Source organism: Bufo gargarizans, chromosome 2, assembly GCF_014858855.1.
Source record: "Bufo gargarizans isolate SCDJY-AF-19 chromosome 2, ASM1485885v1, whole genome shotgun sequence".
In the NCBI taxonomy this organism is placed as follows: Eukaryota; Metazoa; Chordata; class Amphibia; order Anura; family Bufonidae; genus Bufo; species Bufo gargarizans.
Genome location: NC_058081.1, coordinates 261,586,876 through 261,608,837, shown reverse-complemented (window position 1 = coordinate 261,608,837; position 21,962 = coordinate 261,586,876). Strand labels below are relative to the sequence as shown.

The window sequence follows — 21,962 nt, the reverse complement described above, 5'->3', positions numbered from 1 at the left end:
CTTTATGGGGCACAGTTATTAAGAGCGACGTCTTAATAAGCCCTATAGCGGGCAGTGGATCCGCCGAGGTTCGGTGCATCCACCGTTGATTCTAAATGTAAGACAGCTTCCTAAAACAGGTGAAGAAAATAATGAATGCGACGGGCCTGCCGACCCGCCAATGCCACACCCAGTTTTTATTTAGACCTCGAGTGATCGGGGAGAAAAGTCACAGATTCTGCCGCAACATGGCGTTTGACAGATTATGCACCAGATATACACCACTTTTGTGGTGTATCTGGTGATAAATGACCCCTTATATTTTTAGAAGGCACATTTAGTTAGACCCTGTGCCTGAGTCCTGTATAATGTAGCCTATATGGACAAAGGTTTAAAGGGCTTCTGTCACCCCACTAAAGTCATTTTTTTTTTTTTTTTTTTTTTTTTTTTTTTTTGCTACTTAAATTCCTTATACTGCAATATATCAATATATAATGCTCTTACTCATTTTCGTTCAGCAGTTTCTTAAAAAAAAAACGGACTTTTTATAATATGTAAATTACCTGTCTACCAGCAAGTAGGGCGGCTACTTGCTGGTAGCAGCCGCATCCCCCTTTCATAAAGACGCCCCCTCCCCTCCTCATGTTGATTGACAGGGCCAGCGAACGCGCTCATCCTCTGGCTAGCCCTGTCTGCGTTCAAAATCTGGCGCCTGCGCCGTACCGGTCTTCAGTCGGCGCAGGCACAGTGACAGGAGGCCGCTCGCTCGGCCGCTCCTTTCTCAGTGCGCCTGCGCGGGGTGTAGATGTGACGTCATCGGCGCATTGAGGATGGAGCGGCCGAGCGAGCGTCCTCCTCATTGCGCCTGCGCCGACTGAAGACCGGTGCGGCGCAGGCGCCAGATTTTGAACGCAGACAGGGCCAGCCAGAGGACGAGCGCGTTCGCTGGCCCTGTCGATCAACACGAGGAGGGGGCGTCTTTATGAAAGGAGGATGCGGCTCCTACCAGCAAGTAGCCGTCCTACTTGCTGGTAGAGAGGTAATTTACATAATATAAAAGTAAATTTTTGGAAGAAACTGCTGAACGAAAATGAGCAAGAGCACTTTTTTTTGGGCTACTTAAATTCCTTATACTGCGATATATCAATATATAAAGACTTTAGTGGGGTGACAAGCCCTTTAAGCTGGGGTGCAGCATAGCTTATTGTCAGTTGTGAGTGTAGACAGTGTAACGTATGTCTAGCGTGCCTGCCATGAACGGGTTAATGCGTGGACTTACTCATCTGCTTGCTTTGCTGCTTATTGGCTCCCAGTAGGATTGAAGCTTGGGAAGTGTGAAAGTCCTTCCTGCAGTCTGCTCCAGTGTGCTGCAGATTACTCCTCAGCCTTCTCCACCCCAAACTTGTTGTGACACATCTGCTATACATTACAGAGACTGGTATTCTCAGCAGCCGGCCTCCCTGCCCTCCTCCTCTCCAGCAACTTTCAGTTTCTGCAGAACGCCGGCTTATTGTCTCCTACAGATGGTGGGATCTTATTGTTTCTGCTCCTGCAAGTGGTCATGGATAGGGGCGCACAAGGTATGTGTCCTTGTGGCTGTGGGCGATCTGAGCTTTCAGAGAGTTGATGCTGTCACACCTCTCTGTGGCCAGAGGCAGTACACAGAAGAAGTCTCTTCTCTGCTTGTCTGGTTTCATGCATAGAATTCAAGCTGGGGGGGCAGAGGTCAAAGGAAAATATTCAGCCCCCTTTGCCTTCTGCTCCCAGTTGTGAAAGGCAGTAAATAGTCCTCACATGGTCAGCTAGTGATGGCCTGATAGGAAAAGTGCCACAACGCATGGGAATTTGGGGGAATTTGCTTGTTTTTTTTTTTTTTTTTTTTCTGCTAAGCTGGCAACTCATGTTTGTTTCCTTTATTATGCTTGTATTTCCTCAGCAAGCCTCCTTTCACATATAATGCATTGTGAAGGATTTCAGGATTCTCGTGTAGCTGGATTATGATCGGCCCCAGCAATGAGCCTTATTATAGCAGATAGGTTTTGGTATAGTGCATATTGTTTGTGTTTAAACTATTGAGAACCAGTAGACTTGTTGTGTGGCCTCCTGAAGACATGGACATAGGGTATGTGGTTTCCAGTGTAGAGGTGGATAGTTCATGAAATCCTGTTATACCAGTAGAATTAACTGGGAATGTTTGACTCTCCTGCTGTTTTCAGGCATTCGCTTGTCTCTGTGCTTATTACTTACCGGCTATAAAATTACCAGGGGGTGGCTGCCCTAGTTTCTGAAGTCACAATAATTTAGCTCACAGTAAGGGGTAAAGGTAGGGTTCAGCATTTTAATGGTTTTCACTTTTATTGGTTAAATATCTGATTATTGCTCTACCCACATGCTGTGTTCTTTTCACATCACGCTGTAGTACAGTGATCTGCAACCTGTGGCTGTTGCAAAACTACAACTCATCATGTTATGATAGACTAGGCAGAGATCACTGCTATAGTATGTAGGTATGCATACGGTAAATCCTAGCACTGGAGTGAAAAGTGAAGAATTAAAGGGGTTGGTCATATATTGGCTTTGTTGAAATTTTGTGCCATTTTCTATAATTTGTAAGGTATTTTTCTTTTTTGGCTAAGAGGTCCTGTCCATAAGATGGTTCCTTCCTGATGGTTGGTCCTATGGCTCGGCAAATCGCCTCAAATGCTCCGCTCTGTACCGTTGGGAGTTTAGTGCAGTGTGTTTGAATGGAGGACGATTAGTGATGTGTCTGGTCATATGACTCTAATAGCTTCCATCTTATGGACCCAGTTGTAAATAAGAGGACCTGTCACCATGAAAATGCAGTGTGATCTGCAGGCAGCTTGGTATAGAGCAGGAGGAGCGGAGCAGATTGATCTATAGTTTTATGGGAAAGGATTTAGTAAAATTTGTTCTTTAAGCTACACTTTCTGAGCTCAGTGGTCATGTGGGTGGTCTTACCAGTGATTGTATACGGACAATACTGCCAGTCACTGCTAGGACCACCCACATGACCACTGAGCTCAGAAAGTGTAGTTTTGTGGATTATTTCCATGAAACTAAGTAACAGTCTGCTCGGCTCATTCTTCATACTGCAGACTGCACTGCCTCATGGCAACATGTTCTCTTATTTGTTGTTAGGGTACTTTCACACTAGCGTTTTTCTTTTCCGGTGCTGAGTTACGTCCTAGGGGCTCAATACCGGAAAAGAACTGATCAGGTATATCCCCACGCATTCTGAATGGAGAGCAATCTGTTCAGGATGTCTTCAGTTCAATCTTTTTGCCTTTTCAGGACGGAGATAATACCGCAGCATGCTGCGGTTTTTAGGGCTGCAACGATTAATCGATGTAATCGATAACTGGATTCGTTGTCAACGAATCCAGTTATCGAATAATCGCCGATTCGTTGCTATGCGGGCGGGCGGTTTACTTTAAGTCACTGCATCTTTATTTTACCTTACAATCGTGACGCTCCAGTAACAACTAACAGGCAGAGCAGAGGGTGGCGTAACGTCACTTACTCATGTGACGCGCCTGCTCCGCCTCCTTCATTCATAAAGTGGGCGGAGCAGTCCGTCACGTGAGTAAGTGACGTTACGCCGTCCTCTGCTCTGCCTGTCAGTTATTTATTACTGGAGTGTCACGATTGTAAGGTAAATTAAAGATACAGTGAGTGATTAGTCTGCTGTGAGCAGCAGGGCCGGGGCTGCTATGGGGAGGGGGAAATCTGTCTATGGCACTGCTATGGGGAGGGGGGATCTGTGCACTGTTATGGGGAAAGGAATCTGTGCACTGTTATCCCCATAACAGTGCACATATCCCCTTCCCCATAACAGTGCACATAACCCCCTCTCCATAACAGCGCCACCCACAGATCCCCCTCTCCATAACAGCGCCACCCACAGATCCCCCTCTCCATAACAGCGCCACCCACAGATCCCCCTCTCCATAACAGCGCCACCCACAGATCCCCCTCTCCATAACAGCGCCACCCACAGATCCCCCTCTCCATAACAGCGCCACCCACAGATCCCCCTCTCCATAACAGCGCCACCCACAGATCCCCCCTCTCCATAACAGCGCCACCCACAGATCCCCCCTCTCCATAACAGCGCCACCCACAGATCCCCCCTCTCCATAACAGCGCCACCCACAGATCCCCCCTCTCCATAACAGCGCCACCCACAGATCCCCCCTCTCCATAACAGCGCCACCCACAGATCCCCCTCTCCATAACAGCGCCACCCACAGATCCCCCTCTCCATAACAGCGCCACCCACAGATCCCCCTCTCCATAACAGCGCCACCCACAGATCCCCCTCTCCATAACAGCGCCACCCACAGATCCCCCTCTCCATAACAGCGCCACCCACAGATCCCCCTCTCCATAACTGCGCCACCCACAGATCCCCCTCTCCATAACTGCGCCACCCACAGATCCCCCTCTCCATAACAGCGCCACCCACAGATCCCCCTCTCCATAACAGCGCCACCCACAGATCCCCCTCTCCATAACAGCGCCACCCACAGATCCCCCTCTCCATAACTGCGCCACCCACAGATCCCCCTCTCCATAACAGCGCCACCCACAGATCCCCCTCTCCATAACAGCGCCACCCACAGATCCCCCTCTCCATAACAGCGCCACCCACAGATCCCCCTCTCCATAACAGCGCCACCCACAGATCCCCCTCTCCATAACAGCGCCACCCACAGATCCCCCTCTCCATAACAGCGCCACCCACAGATCCCCCTCTCCATAACAGCGCCACCCACAATTTGTTTCAAGTAAAATCATATAAACCGCTTTGTTTTGTAATTTTAATCGATTAATCGTAGAAATTAATCGACAACTAATCTATTATTCAAATAATCGTTAGCTGCAGCCCTAGCGGTTTTATCTCCGGCCAGAAAAACTGAACACTTGCCTGAATGCATATTTTAATTTTTACATAGGAATGTATTAGTGCCGGATCCGGCATTAAAAATGCGCAGATTGAAAATAAATAAATGCTGGATCCATTTTTCCGGATGACACTGGAAAGAAGGATCAGGCATTTCAATGCATTTGTAAGACGGATCAGGGTCCTGATCCGTCTTACAAATGCCATCAGTTGGCATACGTTTTGACTGATCCGGCAGGCAGTTCCAGCGACAGAAGTGCCTACTGGATAACGCTGCTGCAAATGTGAAAGTAGTCTTAGAAAAATAGAATAGTTTTCTCGTCAGAGCAAAACTTTTGCTGATCCACTTTTTCCTGCTCTCTGCATTATTTTTATTTTTTTACGTAACCTACAACTTTATTGATCCCGCGAAGGCATGGCTCATAGATGGAAAAAGATAGCATCATGTAACTGACAGTATGAATTGGACTGGTAGGGTAAGGTGCACAGTTCATATAGCAAGAGATCAATAGTAGCCCTGCAATAAAGAGGCTCGTTGTAGAGTCTTAAAGGGAACCTGTCACCATGAAAATGAGAAATAATCAGCAGGCAGCAAGTTATAGAGCAGGACGAGCGGAGCAGACTGATATATAGTTTTATGGAAAAGATTCAGTAAAACTTGCTGCACAGTTTTCTGCACATTCTGGCGTTATAGCTGTCAGTCACTGATAGGACCGCCTAGTTGACTTCAAACCCTAGAATGTGCAGAATTTGAAATGACTGAAGTGCAAGTTTTTCTGAATCTTTCCCACAAATCTATATATGAAACTGCTCTGTAACATGCTGCCTGCAGATCACATACATTGCTCAACCTGACGGGTTCCCTTTAATGACTACCTCGTAGACCCTGCCATTGAGTAAAGATCTGATACGTTCTCACATCTTTGCTTTCCATTAAAGGCCATCAGAAGACAAGTTTTGGGGTGGGTTCAATTGGTATAAAATTTAATGGAGGTTTCTGTTACAAAAGTACACTAAATGTAAGTGAGGCTTTTCCAACCACATTTCTATGCAGGGAAGAACACCGGCACAGCATTTTGGGCACGTTGAGGACATTTCTGTTGTAATGTGAGGAATTTGCTGCATGGTCTGCAGGCTGGTAGTGGTTTCTCTGCGCTTCTCTGCAGATGTGTTCCATGGTAATTTGCCCTTAATGTTATCCTTCTTAGGCTTGCTCCAGATTAAAAAGAGGGTTTATAATCCATGGATTTTGTCGTTGCCAGATGTTGGCTAACTGCTACAGGTCTGTGTCTTATGTACCATCTCTGGGCGGTTAATAGCTCCTCAGAGAGCCAGGAGACATACCTGACCAGTGTATGACCAGGCCACGTTCTTTGGGTTACCCAACTTGTTTTCTACAATTAATAATGAAATACTAGTTTACCGACCAATCGGTATCTTAGATGGCAAACCACTGCTGATATTTAAGTGGCCAGCCGACAGTCCACTTTTTTGGCCATGATTTCCCCTGATTTTGTATGGCTACAGTACTACTTACTACAAGAGGAGTTCGGGATATGTTCACACAGCGAAATCTGAAGCTGACCCTTGGATTCCTGCCACCATTTTCCAGTTTGAATGGAAAATAGTTTATGGCCTTTTGATCGACAGTGCGGATTCTCTTTGGCAGCTAATATAGGAGGATTCCATGTGAAAATCCATGCACAAAAACGTCGTGTGAACGAGCCCCTAAGCCTCTTGTACATGGAGGCTCTGCATATGTTTCATGTCATGCTTCTAGGCACTCTAAAACTACATGCAATGCTGCATGCCATGATTTTTGCTTCATTATATATTTACGCGGATTTCCTGAGGAAAAGAAACCCCTCTTTGTATGATAAAAGTATATATTTTAATTGTCTCGTGGTGCGTATATAGATGAGGAATAGTCCTATAATATCCGTGTATTTCCCTAGTCCTGGAACACCTTTTTCACGTTGGCTGTATTCTGTCTTGACCAGCAGGGTGCTGCAATATATGCACTGTCCAAATGAATACAGAACCTAAGTGCTATCCAAAGGCAAGGTTTCATGGAGCTAGGGGAGGGAGCGCTGCTTCTTCATTTCAGTGGAAGGCTGGATAATGGGAAAGCATTTCATTTTCTTGCAGTGTAACGTTGTCTCTAGTAACACTCTGAAAGGTGCCAGACTGAATACAGATGCAGAGCTGCAGCAGAACACCTGCTCCTGGATGACACACTGAGCCCGCAGCTAGAGCTTTATCCTAGCACAGGCAGACACAACGCTTTCCAGCTCCAAAGTGTGCCGCCATTCTGTGAGAGGCTGTGCTCTCGAGCTGCTTTATGTCTTTGGACTCGCCCTGGAAAATGAGTTGTTTCATGAAAAATATTCAACGGTTTTCAAACCACCGCCTAGATCTTAAAGCTTTTATAATTGCATGTAATTGAAAATTTGGTGTGACCACTGAGTTTTTCTATAAAATGTATCTGTTTAGCACCACCTGCTGTGTTCTTTTCCTTTTTTCTCAGTCCACTTCACTGACGTGGTCACACACATGCTCAGTTCCATCTTTTAACTGCCACAAGACATATCTTAGAAATGATAGAAACTGTGACTGTTACAGGGAGAGCGCTACGGCAGAAAGGGCACCCCCCCTGAGCTATGATGGGCAAAGAGCTAATAAAAAGGACACACCTCCTTAGAAAAGACACCCCCAGCCCCCCCCCCCCCCCCCCCCCACTAAACCTGTGAAAGTGAGAGAGCTGTAGAAGAAAGGACATCCCTCCTGAGCTGCCAGCCTGAAAAAAATATATATTAGAGCAATGAGAGAGTGGAGATCTAGATCCCTGTGAGGTACGGGGCTGGTTCTAGTTTTGTAAGGGCTTTTTCTCATGGACAAGTTTTCAGTCCAGATGCGATGCACGAAGCGAACGCATACCATCTGGACAGAATCCCGACGCGAGCATTGTTTTTCATGCATCATCTTTGCGCTCAGAAAAAATCGCAGCATTTCCTATAGTGTGTGTTTTTTCACGCAGCTCTGGCTCCATAGAAGTGAATGTGGTTTGCGTGAAAAAACAAAAGACGCCCAGATGCAATGCGTTTTCCACTGATTGCTGGGAAATTTAGATGGTTATTCTTCAGGTGTTTTTTTTTTTTTTTTTTTTTCTTCTCCCCATGCCTTAAACTCATTCAATCCAGAGGGAAAATACGCAGAAACTGATTGAACTTGCGTGTAAAACTATCAGATCCTGGCGCAATCCGTATTGCTCATGTGAAAGAGGCCTTAGAAAGAGGTTGACATTTACTATATGATGTCCGCTTTTCATTTTTTATAGGGATAGCCCCTTTTAATGTCCAGCAGCAGAGTATAAGCTGTAATTTACTGTGCTCCACTTTTATAGAGAGAAACCTGTAATCTGCTGACACCAGGGGCGTAGATATAGGGGGGCCCAGACCCACCAGGGGCCCCCTCAGTAGGAAGACTATAAAAGATTTAATTGTGAGGGACCCCTCAACAGTATTCTACAATGAAATGATATACAGACACTGTAGGAAACGGTCGGAGCGGGTATTCTCCTTGTCTAGGTTAGTCCTTCAGTACCGTCGTATTGCTTTTTCTCTCAGTATGCATTTAATAGCAATGTCCCACAAGTTTCTGTGTTAATGAAGTGGTTAGGTCTTGCGCATTCTTGACATTACAGCAGTAATTCTTTTGTTACCTCTAGAATAGTGTGAGAGAAGCACTTTAATTTGCCATTTACCTTACAGGTCCTCTCCTTTGGGAACAGCAGTTAGAAATGTTAGTTACCAGAAAACATCAGGCAGTCAGATTGGCAAGCCTAAACGCTCTGTGCCTTCTTATAGCTATGATTAAGGCCTGCGTATAGGTCAAAACGCGCGAGCGCCTTACAGTACAGGTTTCCTGCTATAGTTTTTACAGATGCTGGGTGCCTCCTCCATTTATGGAAGCAGGTGAGCTGGTTACTGCTATTTTCCGAATACTGTGCACTAATAGGACATGTTCACACTTGTCAGTAAAGATGTATTGCTCATTATTGCAGTACATCTCAGCATGCCATTATCTAAGCTGTAAGAGAGGTCACCTGCTGGACAAGCGTTAAAATGGCTCATCGATAAGGGTTTCAACTCTGGGACCCTGCTATTTGGGTTCATCACGCAGAGGACTTTTCTGTAGGCTTTGTGTGAAAAAAGTTTGGGATCCAAAAATAAATGCAAACGGACAAACAAAGCTGTCCTTTGTGATCTTATCCACGCCCCTGTAAATGGACAGACACCTTCGAAAAAGTATTTTCCATATAATGAGTAAGAGATCCCCTCCAATGCCCGGCCCTCTCCTATACATTATACTTACCAGCTCTCCAGTACCTGCGTCGCTACGGATTCCTGCACAGCCACCCCTGCATCTTCCCGTCTGTGGATCAAAACACCCGGCAACAGCCAATAGCAGGCTGCAACTGTGATGACCCCCCCTTGAGGCTGGTCACAGTCACGGCCTGCTATTGGCTTGCCTGCCCCTCCTCCCCAATCGTCAGATGGTTTGATCTACCCGATGGGGAGATGCAGAGGCGGCCGCGCAGGCATCCGAAGCCACACGGGTGTCGGGGAGCAGGGAAGTATAATCCATAAAAGGGGCCCGGGCATTGGGGGGGATCTTTTAGAATTTGGATAACCCTTTTATCCTTAAATGATTTGACATGAAATCCATGTCGGGCAAGTTAGGTTTGATTTATATTAGATAACCAATGAGAATTTCAAAATGTATTCTGCTGGAAAACAGAATTTTGTTTCCTGCGGGGCTCATTGATTAGTTACCTCTGATATAAAATAGCATTACTTACTATAGAACTACTACCGTACTAGTGTGTTTTTTTTATTTTTATTTTATATCCTTATAAGATAAAATAGGTCTAACATTATGGAGAAAAAGGTATAGCATTTTATTTGGAAGTCCTGAGACTGAATTATTATTTTTTTGTCTTCCTCCATACAATGGAAAAAAAAAATATAAAAAAAAAAAGAGCAATTTTTACATATTTCCTGTCCACATGTTGACTGGAGATGTAGCATCCCCTACTGGTGTGCTTAAGCAAACTTTTATAATACGCTAACAAGGGTCACCGTATGTTGTGATTGTGTATGAAGGGACACGTCCGTCAGAAAAAGGTATTTTTGTAAACTCCATATTCATAGGAAACTACTTTTTAAAAAAAATTGCAGTTTTTTTTTCTGCAGTACTACGCCACTAAAAATTAATACATGATATTTTCTTTCTGTAGTAGTCAACACAAATGGTAAGAGTAATCCATTGTCCATTTACTGCAATGGTGAGGGGAAGATATTATCTGAAATGTAATCCTCGTGATAATAGTAGCCATACAATTGGGATAACCAAATGATAACCTTAGGCCTCTTGCACATGACCGTATGGCTTTTTCAGTATTTTGCGGTCCGCAAAAAACGGATCCGCAAAAAATACGGATGACGTCCGTGTGCATTCAGTTTTTTGCGGAATGGAACAGCTGGCCCCTGATAGAACAGTACTATCCTTGTCCATTATGCAGACAATAATAGGACATGTTTTATCTTTGAACGGAAATACGGAAATGGAAGGCATACGGGAGTACCTTCCGTGTTTATTTTTGAGTCATTACAGGGAGTCTCTTTGGTTGCAGTCATTTTCTGAGTTCAGCTATACTGTTTAGGGCTCATGCACGCGACCGTATGTATTTTGCGGTCCGCGAAATCTATGGATGATGTCTATGTGCATTCCGTATTTTACGGAACAGGGACAGCTGGCCCCTAATAGAACAGTACTATGTTTGTCTGTGCGTACAATACAAGGACATTGCAGCATTTTGGTGTCTGCCTCCCAAGCGGAATGGAGATGGAACGGAGGCAAACTGATGCATTCTGAGCGGAATGCATTAGGGCAAAACTGATCCGTTTTGGACTGCTTGTGAGAGCCCTGAACGGATCTCGGAAACGGAAAGCCAAAATGCCAGTGTGAAAGTAGCCTTATCTCTAAACTACTAAAGAGTTATAAACACTTATTTAAGCCACATTCTTATCAGTAGGATAAGGATTGAGCTATAATGAGTGTTTGTTCATAAGGTCAGAGAGCAGAGATGAGGAGACCCTCTGCTCCCCAGATGACGGAAAAGACAGAAAATCCATAGGCTGCTACTACAGCATCTCAGCTCTGTACACAAAAAAGAATTCCATATTGTTAATGAAGACCAATAAAAAAAGATTTTTAGCTCAAAATAAGTACAATGCAGTAGTTAAAAAGAATTGCCTCCAAAGGTGTACATAGCCTTTAAGTGGTGTGGGTTGGAAGACGTTAAAGAATCTGGGGGAAATTTATCAAAACTGGTGTAAAGTAGAACTGGGTATAGTTGCCTGTAGCCACCAATCAGATTCCACCTTTCGTTTTACAAAGGAGCTGTAAAAAAATGAAAGGTGGAATCTGATTGGTTGCAATGGGCAACTATACCCAGTTCTACTTTACACCAGTTTTGATAAATATCCCCCACTACTTTTTGTACAGCCTGAGATCAGTCCCATTTTTGTAGCAGCCCCTGTATGTTTCCACATCATGACGGCAGGCTTTCCTCTTCCATTTGATTTTCATTGCTCCTTAGTTTACCATAAAGTCATTATGCATGAATAAAACCCAACACCAGGCGTGTAATTAACGCTTGATGTAAGGGTTAAAAAGGCATTCTTTCTGTTAATGATACATTTGTAAGGCCTAAACAAAGGCTTACACAAATATGAACTTAAAACGGCAATTTGTCTGCTCCGAGTCTTTTCAGCCGCGCTGGCTGGCTGCGATCATGGTTAATGAGTCTGCGCTCGCAGGCAGATGTGCTCGAGCTTGGTTTGTTTTAGCCGAATGTGGAATTATTATTAATGCTAACTTGAGAAACGTGTAATTGCAGCTGTCGGAATTGCCATAAAATCAGCCGCACGTGTAAATGAAAAGTGCGCATCGGAGCTGGACTGCTCCACAAATATTGCCGCACAAAAGCAGTTCTTCTCCAGTGTTTCACGCATGTTATTGGTCTCTTCAGATGAGACATTGGAGAAAGGAGACCAAATGTTGATTTTTGTTTTCTTGCTTTTAACTGTTCACAACCGTAAAGCCTCATTCGCAGATCATGGACGTGTGCTGTGCATGTTCTCCAGTCCCCATTCGTTTTAATGTGCGTATTCAGACATCAGTATTTTAGCAGTGTCCATGTTTTTGCCACGGATACATGCTCTATTTTGTCCGTGTTCACGGATCTAACACGCCCATTATATTCTATGGGTCCGTGAAAGCCACAGATGTAACACGGATGCCACCTGTTTTGCATCCATGTTTCACAGATCATTAGGAACCGATGCTTTGAAAATAATTTTTTAGCTGTGCAGCTCCAGTGAAACACGGATTGCACAGGGACAGCAAAAAACGGACATCTTCACGAAGGCATCACTGACCAACTTCTCCCAGATTTGGGCGCGGACGTGTGAATGAGGCTTTAGTTTGTACAGTGTTCTGCTCCCTGGCCTGTGAGATTAGGGTTATCGGGCAGTTTTTTTCCCCAGACTGTGAGATACTGGGTCATGGGAATGGTACTTCCATCCACAGTATCAGAGACTGGAATCTGAGCAGAGTTAGGCTGGGTTCACATCGCGTTCAGCATATATTTCAGAATCTACCCTACGTCCTCGCTAAACGTGTGCACAGGGTTACATTACCAGGTATGGAGTGTCTGGGACTTTATGGGTGACATGTATCGCTATCTGTCCTGATCTGCCTAGGCCTCTCTACACTGCTCAATGGAGCAGACGATTATCTGGAAAGAAGCTTTACTTCCTGACAATCATCTGCTCCACAATGGAGATGACCACTGCATTTACATGCAGCGATCTCCTCCACAGTCTGGGGAGGTGCCATGACTAATGCCATCACTTGTCCCCATACAGCTATACATACTGCACACATTCAGGATTTATGTGCATACAATCCGCACTGAAATCTGCAGGTGTTCGCAGGGTAATCCGTGCGGTCAATCTGCAACAATTAGTGCGGATTTTACTCTCCCTATTGAAGTGAATGGAGAAAATTTGAGCAGGAAATATAAAATTGACATGCTGCGTTTTTGAAAATCCGCATCGTAGTTCAAAATCCGTACGGAAAAAATCCTGCATCGTGTGCATGCGAATTTCAAATTCTCATAGAATACAATGTACATTACCTACGGTGTGGATTTTCCGCACGCAATACTGATCATGTCCATTTAGCCTAAGTAACAGGATCAGGTGTGATGATGTTTTCACTGCCTGACCCTGTCAAACCAAGTGCAGAGGACGCAGCAGTTGCAGAGAGAGCGGAGCCTCTAGGTGTAACAGCAACACCCCCGTTGCTCCTAGAAGATCATTTTTCTCTGCAGTGCAGACACGTATGTACATGGGACCAACACAGATGCCTTCAGCTGCCAAGCGCCAATGGAACAGGTCAGCCAGTGTCATAGGTACAAACCTGCTGACAGATGCAAAACTACAACTTCCATCATGCGTGGACATCCTACAGCTATTAGGGCATGATTGGAGCAGTAGTTTTTCAACAGCTGGAGAGCCACAGATTGGGCATCCCTGCTTTAGTGCTGCTGACTGGAAGAAATGGCCTCATTTACATGTCATGTCCCATCAAAACCATAGAAATGGTATGATTTGTCCTGAATATCAAAATCCCAGGAACACGTGGGAGCATGTGAGGTCTGCATCTGACCCAGACTCTCTGGAGTTTTTGAAGTTGATCTTGGTGTCACCTCTACATTGTGTGTGATTTAGGCTACATGCACACAAATGTTGTTTGTTTCTGTGTCCGTTCTATTCCGTTTATTTATTTTTTTTTAAAAATTTGTGTGGATAGGATGTGGACACATTTATTTCAATGGGTCTGCAAAATATGCTGTCCGCATCAGTATGTCCGTTCCGTAGCCCTGCAAAAAAAAAAATAGAACATGTACTATTTTTGCCCGTTTTAGGCATTGTTACAATGGATTTGCCAAAAAAAAAACGGATGTCATGCATACGGTTGTGTGCATGTAGCCTTACAGAAGAAAAACCTCAGCTCTTTCCGTCCGCCTACCATGGGAAAAACAGAGCACCTCTTGAGGTCCTGTGCCTGGTATGCTTTGCTGCTTCTTGTACATGCTCTTCTGGGGTGTACGGCCTCCTCCATAGCATTAGCTCTGGCGTTCCCCTTGTCTTCCTAACTCATGAAGTTGACAGGGTAAGGGAAGAAACAACAGCTTCTGTTTATCCCTTCTGAAAGCCGACATCTGTTGCACTTCACAAGAGATTTCATAACCAATCTGGAGGAAATTCACAAATCTGTAATCTCTTTTAAGAGGATAAAGTAGATTTCTTATGCTCAATGTGTAGTGTAAAGTGTTGGAATATTGTCCGCGGTGACTTTAATGGCCTGCAATATGGCATTGAGGCTGATGAGTGCTGCAGACATGCTCACATGCTGCCTCTGGTGGCTTGCCTTCTTCCCATGTGCATTCTAGTGCCATCTCGGCGCCCGCACCCGGCCATCCACATCATGTAAAAAAAATTTGGTTCGCCAGGCCACCTTCTTTCATTGCTTCATGATGGAGTCAGCATGGACATAGCCCCTGTATTTCACTGCGTATTCTGGCACCATTCTTATAATGGGTACAGTTGTACAGAATAGTGTAGTACTTTACTGAACTATTCCGTGTGGTATATTAATGGATACTGACCAAACACCGGTGGCAGAGGGCACTCTTTTGGCCTCCATCTAGCTGATCACAGATGGAGTCCAAAGTTTAATGGTTTGACCTCATTTGTTTCATTGACCACACAGCCGCTAACTGTCCACATCATCACTTCCGTACAGCAGTGCCAGGGCCTGGACCACATCGCTGGATTGGAGGAACAGTTAGTGGGTGAGTAAAGCTTTTTTTATCCTCAGATAATTTTAAAAACTCAGACAACCACTATAAATTGGGTTTTATTGAAAATCCACTCCATACAACTGGCAAGTATTTTTTCCCCACACCCATGACGACACCCATGTGACCAGGACCTCCCATCCAGGACAGGAAACCTGAGAAGATAAATAAAGGTTCACACCCGCACCACACCTCAGTTCAGGTTCCCTGTCCTCCGCATAGGAGGTACCTGAGGAGCTCTGTTTTTTTTTTTTTTTTATAAGTTGGTTTTCGGGGGCTGGGGAGGTCCGGGTTGGTTTTCGGGGGCTGGGGAGGTCCGGGTCTACCCTACCTTAAAGGGACCTATTCCTGGCGGCGCCAGTCTGTTTGGGGAGCTGTTGCTTCCTCCCGCATCCCCGCTAGCCTCCCAGGGAGCCGCTGTGGCAGTTTTCAGGTGACTCCCGGTCCGTTTCTGTGGGATCCCTGGGTTCTGCTTCCAAGATGGGGGCAATTTTTTTTGCTCAGCGTTCTGCACATGTGCGCGGGGACAGCATCTTCCGGCGCTAAGACGTCATATCCGGGTACCTGCTGGAGGAGGTGTGGGCATTCTTAGGCGTGGATTAGGTGTTCTCTGGGGACCTATGGGTTTAAAGGAGCCGAGGCGCGGTATATAAATCGGCAGCAGGAGAAGACAAGCCAGCCTTGGATGCATACAGTGCTGTGCAGGATCTGGGTTTCCACCAGCTTCACCTGGGTTTCCACCAGGTAATACAGGACGTGCCAACCCCCTGGAACCCTCAAGGTATTGGTCCAGAGGAGTGGGGAAGCTTGACTCTGCTTTTGGTGAGATATATCCTCTCCTAATTAATTTGGGTGTTTTTGCTTTGTTATAGGCAGCAAAAACACCTAGAAAATCATCTGGAAAGACTAAACATAAAGAGTGTGGAACATGTAGAACAGTCTTAGCAGCCTCTTATGTTAAGCCACTATTTCAAGCATGTATAGATAAGTTGGTTCTGGAAGAGTCTCTCGGCTTATTTAGAAATATGAGGGCTTTGATACGCTCAGAAGTTAAAGTGCCTATTAAATCACTTGGTCCGGGTCGTCCAGGGTCTCCAGACAAGTCATCTTATATTAAGGACCCCGATTCCGATTTTTCTGATGAAGAGGATAGAGAATCTATCCAGGCCCTATCAGAGGATTTCTTCTCTTCAGAAAAGGACTCAACGGGGAGGTCCCCCCCCCCCCCCCCCCACCGGAAGATAGATCCTTTATTGAAAGCAGTTAGAGCCACCATGCAATTAGAGGACATAAACCAACATAAATCTATTGCTAACCAAGTTTTCGAAGGTCTCTGCCCTAAAAAGCATAGAGCTTTGCCTGTTCAAAAAAAATATTGAACCCCTTTAAAAAAGGAATGAAAATATCCTGACAGGAAATTTTTTATTCCTAATTATAAGAGAAAATATCCATTTGAAGAATCTCTAGCAGGAATACGGGATAAAGCTCCCATCATAGATGCTCTAGTAGAAAAAAATTGCTAAAAGATCGGCTCTACCTTTTGATAATTTGGGCTGTTTAGCAGAGCCTTTAGATAAGAAAGCAGATGTCTATCTTAGACGTCCTTGGAAGTCTGCTTCAACTTGTCTTAGGCCGGCGATTGCCGCCTCTTGGGTCTCCAGGTCTTTAAGACTATAGTTAGATCAACCGGAGACTCGTATAAGGGACAAAAATCCTAGAGAGGAATTATTAGCTTCCCTCCCTCCCTACCTTTCCCAAAGCTGCTGACTTCCTGGCAGACGCTTCTACTGACGCGATCCGTTTTTCTGCTAGAGCAGCTGCTATGTCTAATGCTGCTAGACAGGCTATTTGGCTCAAATCATGAAAGGCGGATCAGGGTTCCAAATCTAGACTCTGCTCTCTTCCATGTGAAGGATCTAGGTTGTTTGGTTCTTCCCTTGATGACAACCTAGAGAAGGCCTCAGATAGAAAGAAGGGGTTTCTGGTTCCTCAAAAAAAAAAAAAAAAATCGTAAACCGCAAGCCCGTTTTAAAAGACAGAGGGGTAGACGGAGTGACAGGAGAGATCAGGATAGATTTCCTAAAAGATCTGGGTTTTTGTTGTCCAAGCCCCAGGACAGTCGTCCAAAAGAACAAACAACAATGATGCCAGGTCGGTGTGGGGAAGGCTGTCCCTTTTCTTCCCATTCTGGAAAGCAATCTCTCAGAACAAATGGGTCCTAGGTGTGATAGAAAATGGATTCCAGCTGGAGTTCCTTTCTCACCCACAATTTTTTTGCTTAGACAGCTTGTCCAAAAAAAAAAACCCGGACAAGAGAAAAGCCTTGGAATTGGACGTTTTCTCCCTCTTAGACAAAAGGGTTGTCTGCCCGGTCACCAAAACAGAAAGGGGAAAGGGGTTCCACTCCCCATTATTTTAGGGGGAAAAAAACAAATGGGACATTCAGAGTGATTTTGAATCTTAAGAAACTAAACAGATCCCTGATTTTACAAAAAGTTTCGGATGGAGACAATAAAGTCAACTATGGATCTCCTCTTCCAAGATTGCTGGATGGAGAGCTTCGATTTGGAGGATGCATATTATCATGTTTCTATTCAAGCATCCTCCCAAAAGTATTTGAGAACAGCAGTGTGGGTCCGGGGAGAGTTACTGCATCTCCAATACAAAGCACTACCCTTTGGGGTCTCGCAGGCTCCGAGTCTTTACCAAAATAATAGCAGAAATAGCGGCCTTTCTCAGACTGTCCGGAATTACTCTAGTATCTTATCTAGACTATTTTTTAATAATCTCCCGATCAAAAGAAAAACTAGAAAAAGATATAAGATTCTTTTGCTCCCTGTTAGAAAATCCAGGATGGAGGATAAACTAGAAAAATCATGTCTGACTCCTTCACAAGTTAGTACTTTTCTGGGCATTCAGCTTGATTCCCGTCTGCAAAGAAGTTTTCTTCCGCTTTCAAGAAAATAAATAATCAGCGAACACATATGGTCAGTGTTCCTTTCCTACCAGTGTACTTTTAGGGAAGCGATGGTGGTACTCGGGCAGATGACTGTAGCAATCCCTGCAGTACCTTATGCACAGATTCACTCGAGAGCTTCAGGCAAACATGATAGATCATGGGACATCTGCTAGACGGCTTTTGGAAATTCGGGCCTTCTCTGCCTTTCCTCCCTACACTACCATTTTAGAGGACAAAGGTGATTATTAGACCACTTCCAGCCTAAAGTGGTCTCAGATTTTCATAGAATTCAGGATGCGATTCTACCCTCCTTCTGTCCAAATCCAACTAATAGGTTGGAAGAGAAGTTCCATTGCCTTGATGTCAGAAAGTGTTTACTTTTCTACCTAGCCTCCACATCATCTTGGAGAATAGATGAGAATCTCCTTATTCAGTTTGTGAGTAAAGTAAGGGGGCACAAAGTCTCTACTAGTGTTATAGCTAGAGGGGTAAATAATCCTATTTCCCTGGCTTATTCTTCCCTTAGCCTGACTCCTTCTTCAGGATTCGGGGCTCATTCCACTAGAGCTGTGGCCGCCTCTTGGGCAGAAAAGGCGGATGCTTCTCTGGCCCAGATATGCAGTGCGGCTACCTGGAGCTCTCCCCAGACATTACAGACTGCATCTTGCAGCTTTTGGGAGAAAGGTGCTTCAGGCTGTAGTGTTGTTGTGTGTCTCTTCCCCCCCCCCCCCCACCCCCCCTAATTTCTTTAGCTTACAGTTTATTCTCGCATGGGTGACGGGAAAACAATAATTTCTCTTACCGGTAATTGTTTTTCTTAAATACCCATGGTGGCACCCCAAAAATGTTTCCCTCCCTTTAAAAAACAGCAACATATATATTATTTTTTCATACTCAGTAACACAGTTTACCTTTCTAGTAGTTGGAAGGGAGATAATTTACCAGATTGGTTCCCTTCGTTTCCACTTTGGGTGTTTTTCTTCTTTTTTTCAACTTTCCTTTTCTTGGTAGTTGGCACGCCTCCGGAGGTCTGTTTATTAGAATCACTGAGGTGTGGTGGGGGTGTGAACCTTTTTTATGTTCTCAGGTTTGCTATCCTGGATGGGAGGTCCTGGTCGCATGGGTGCCGTCATGGGTGTCAAAAAAAAAAAAAACAGTTACCGGTTAGAGCAATTAAGGCTGCTTTCACACCTGCGTTCAGGTGTCCGCTCGTGAGCTCCGTTTGAAGGGGCTCACAAGCGGCCCTGAACGCAGTCGTCTGGCCCTAATGCATTCTCAGTGGAGGCGGATCCACTGAAAATGCATCCGCCTGCCAGCGCTCAGCCTCTTCTCCGCTCAGTGAGCGGACACCTGAACGCTGCAAGCAGCGTTCGGGTGTCCGCCTGGTCGTGCGGAGGCGAGCGGATCCGTTCCGACTTACAATGTAAGTCAATGGGGACGGATCCGCTTGAAGATGACACCATATGGATCCGTCCCCCATTGACTTTCAATGTAAAGTCTGAACGGATCCGCTCAGGCTACTTTCACACTTAAATTTTTTTTCTAAGTTATAATGCAGATGGATCCGTTCTGAACGGAGCCACCGTCTGCATTAATATGAGCGGATCCGTTCAGAACGGATCCGATCGAACGCAGGTGTGAAAGTAGCCTTATGTTTTTTTTTTTAGCAGATGTCCTTTTTTCAGGTTCAGAAGAACACATCAATAAAGAAACTTAAACGGGTTATGTAATAATGACTGATGTAAAAAATTAAAATGAGACATTATAAAGTACATGGTAATACCTTGAACCAACCCTGTACCTCACCCCAGTCTAGAACCAACCCTGTACCTCACATAGGTCCAGAGATCTCCATAATCACTGCTCCAATTGCTGTGCTAAATTATCTTCAGCCTGGCAGCTCATGGGGGGTGTCCTTTCTGCTGCAGCTCTCTCCCTGTAACTGCCACAGTTTCTAGCAGAACGTATGGCTGGTGGTTAGTGTTGAGCGAAGCGAGCTTCCCATGCTTAATCCAAAGTCGCTTTGTCCAAAACTTTGGAATAATATTGTACGGAGATCCATCTCCCTACAGTATTAGAATGTATGGGGTCAGATGAGCCAAAGATGGTACCGCGTAACCGAAGCAAAGTTCGTTTTCAAGTGGTTTTCCACTTTGCTGGGTAACCTTAGCAGTTGATTTTTAAAGTCATGTACAACCTTATGAATAACTAACTTCGGCTCATCAGAGCCCATACATTCTAATACTGTACAGAGACTGCTCTCCGTATAGGATTATTCCAAAGTTTTGACCGACACGACTTCGGATGAAGCATCCAAAGCTCACTTCGCTCAAGACTACTGGTGGTAGTTGAAGGTTTAAACGGAGTCCGTATGAAAAGCTCAGTGAGACGGGCAAAAAAAAAATAAGGAAAAGGACGAACAGCACTCAGACGCTATACTACATTTTTAATCACATGCAATTCTAAAAGTATTCCGATCCAGACCTTTGAGTAAGGCATGTTCAGATGCTGGCCTCCACTACTTCCCGTAGTATCCCTCGTATGTACTTTACATACAGAAATACACACATGGGCAGCACAGCCTCACACCTTCAGATCTGCTCATCAGAAGAGATTCTGCATTACATTGTGTTGTGAAACATTTGTTTAAAAAAATCTGACTTTTTTTTTTTTTTCTGTGCAGCATTTAAATTGAAAGATTCCCAGTCACCTCTCCTGACAGGTCTGTTTCAGTAGCTACTTGCATTCCCCATGTAATAACAATTGTGTTGCATCTGTTTTCATGACATTATTTCATTTCTCTATTATTCCTACTAGAAACGTAAGTATTTCCAGCAGACAGCAATAAAGGTCCAACAGCTTGATACCAGTTGGGGGCATGTCCCTGCACAGTCTGACACTATCCAGTCTGGGTTGCCAGGAATGGCATAACATGGAGTTATAAGCATAGATTTTCCAGAGTTGTGATTGCACAGGGAATGCAAGTAGTTACTGAAATAGACGGGTCAGGAGAGGTTCTCTTTAAATGATGCATTCATATCAACCAGAATCCTGGGGCTGACTGTAAAGGGGAGCACAGTTATTGGCACTTGACACTTAATCTCCAAAGAAAACATTTTCCTGCAATTGGTAATTCGGCACCCCTGATGATCAGTTGTGTGACGGGGCCATCTGCTATGTACAGACGTGGACAAAATTGTTGGTACCCTTTGGTCAATGAAAGAAAAAGTCACAATGGTCACAGAAATAACTTTAATCTGACAAAAGTAATAATAAATTAAAATTCTATAAATGTTAACCAATGAAAGTCAGACATTGTTTTTCAACCATGCTTCAACAGAATTATGTAAAAAAATAAACTCATGAAACAGGCATGGACAAAAATGATGGTACCCCTAACTTAATATTTTGTTGCGCAACCTTTTGAGGCAATCACTGCAATCAAACGCTTCCTGTAACTGTCAATGAGACATCTGCACCTCTCAGCAGGTATTTTGGCCCACTCCTCATGAGCAAACTGCTCCAGTTGTGTCCGGTTTGAAGGGTGCCTTTTCCAGACTGCATGTTTCAGCTCCTTCCAAAGATGCTCAATAGGATTGAGGTCAGGGCTCATAGAAGGCCACTTTAGAATAGTCCAATTTTTTCCTCTTAGCCATTCTTGGGTGTTTTTAGCGGTGTGTTTTGGGTCATTGTCCTGTTGCAAGACCCATGACCTGCGACTGAGACCAAGCTTTCTGACACTGGCTAGTACATTTCTCTCTAGAATTCCTTGATAGTCTTGAGATTTCATTGTACCCTGCACAGATTCAAGACACCCTGTGCCAGACGCAGCAAAGCAGCCCCAGAACATAACAGAGCCTCCTCCATGTTTCACAGTAGGGACAGTGTTCTTTTCTTGATATGCTTCATTTTTTCGTCTGTGAACATACAGCTGATGTGCCTTGGCAAAAACTTCGATTTTTGTCTCATCTGTCCACAGGACATTCTCCCAGAAGCTTTGTGGCTTGTCAACATGTAGTTTGGCATATTCCAGTCTTGCTTTTTTATGATTCGTTTTCAACAATGGTGTCCTCCTTGGTCGTCTCCCATGTAGTCCACTTTGGCTC

General features: G+C 44.7%; 1 protein-coding gene across 4 annotated transcripts in view; it reads left to right on the top strand.

The window, feature by feature from the left end:
* PLXNB2 (plexin B2) overlaps positions 1-21,962 on the top strand; it is a 190,045-nt gene that overhangs the window by 68,979 nt on the left and 99,104 nt on the right. For 2 of the 4 annotated variants that reach the window (XM_044280258.1, XM_044280259.1), the window contains exon 1: positions 1,443-1,559. The exons of the other annotated variants lie outside the window; for them this stretch is intronic. The gene's annotated coding sequence lies outside the window, so the exon portion shown is untranslated. Of the gene's footprint in view, positions 1-1,442; positions 1,560-21,962 lie in introns of those variants that run through there. 4 annotated transcript variants of the gene reach the window in all.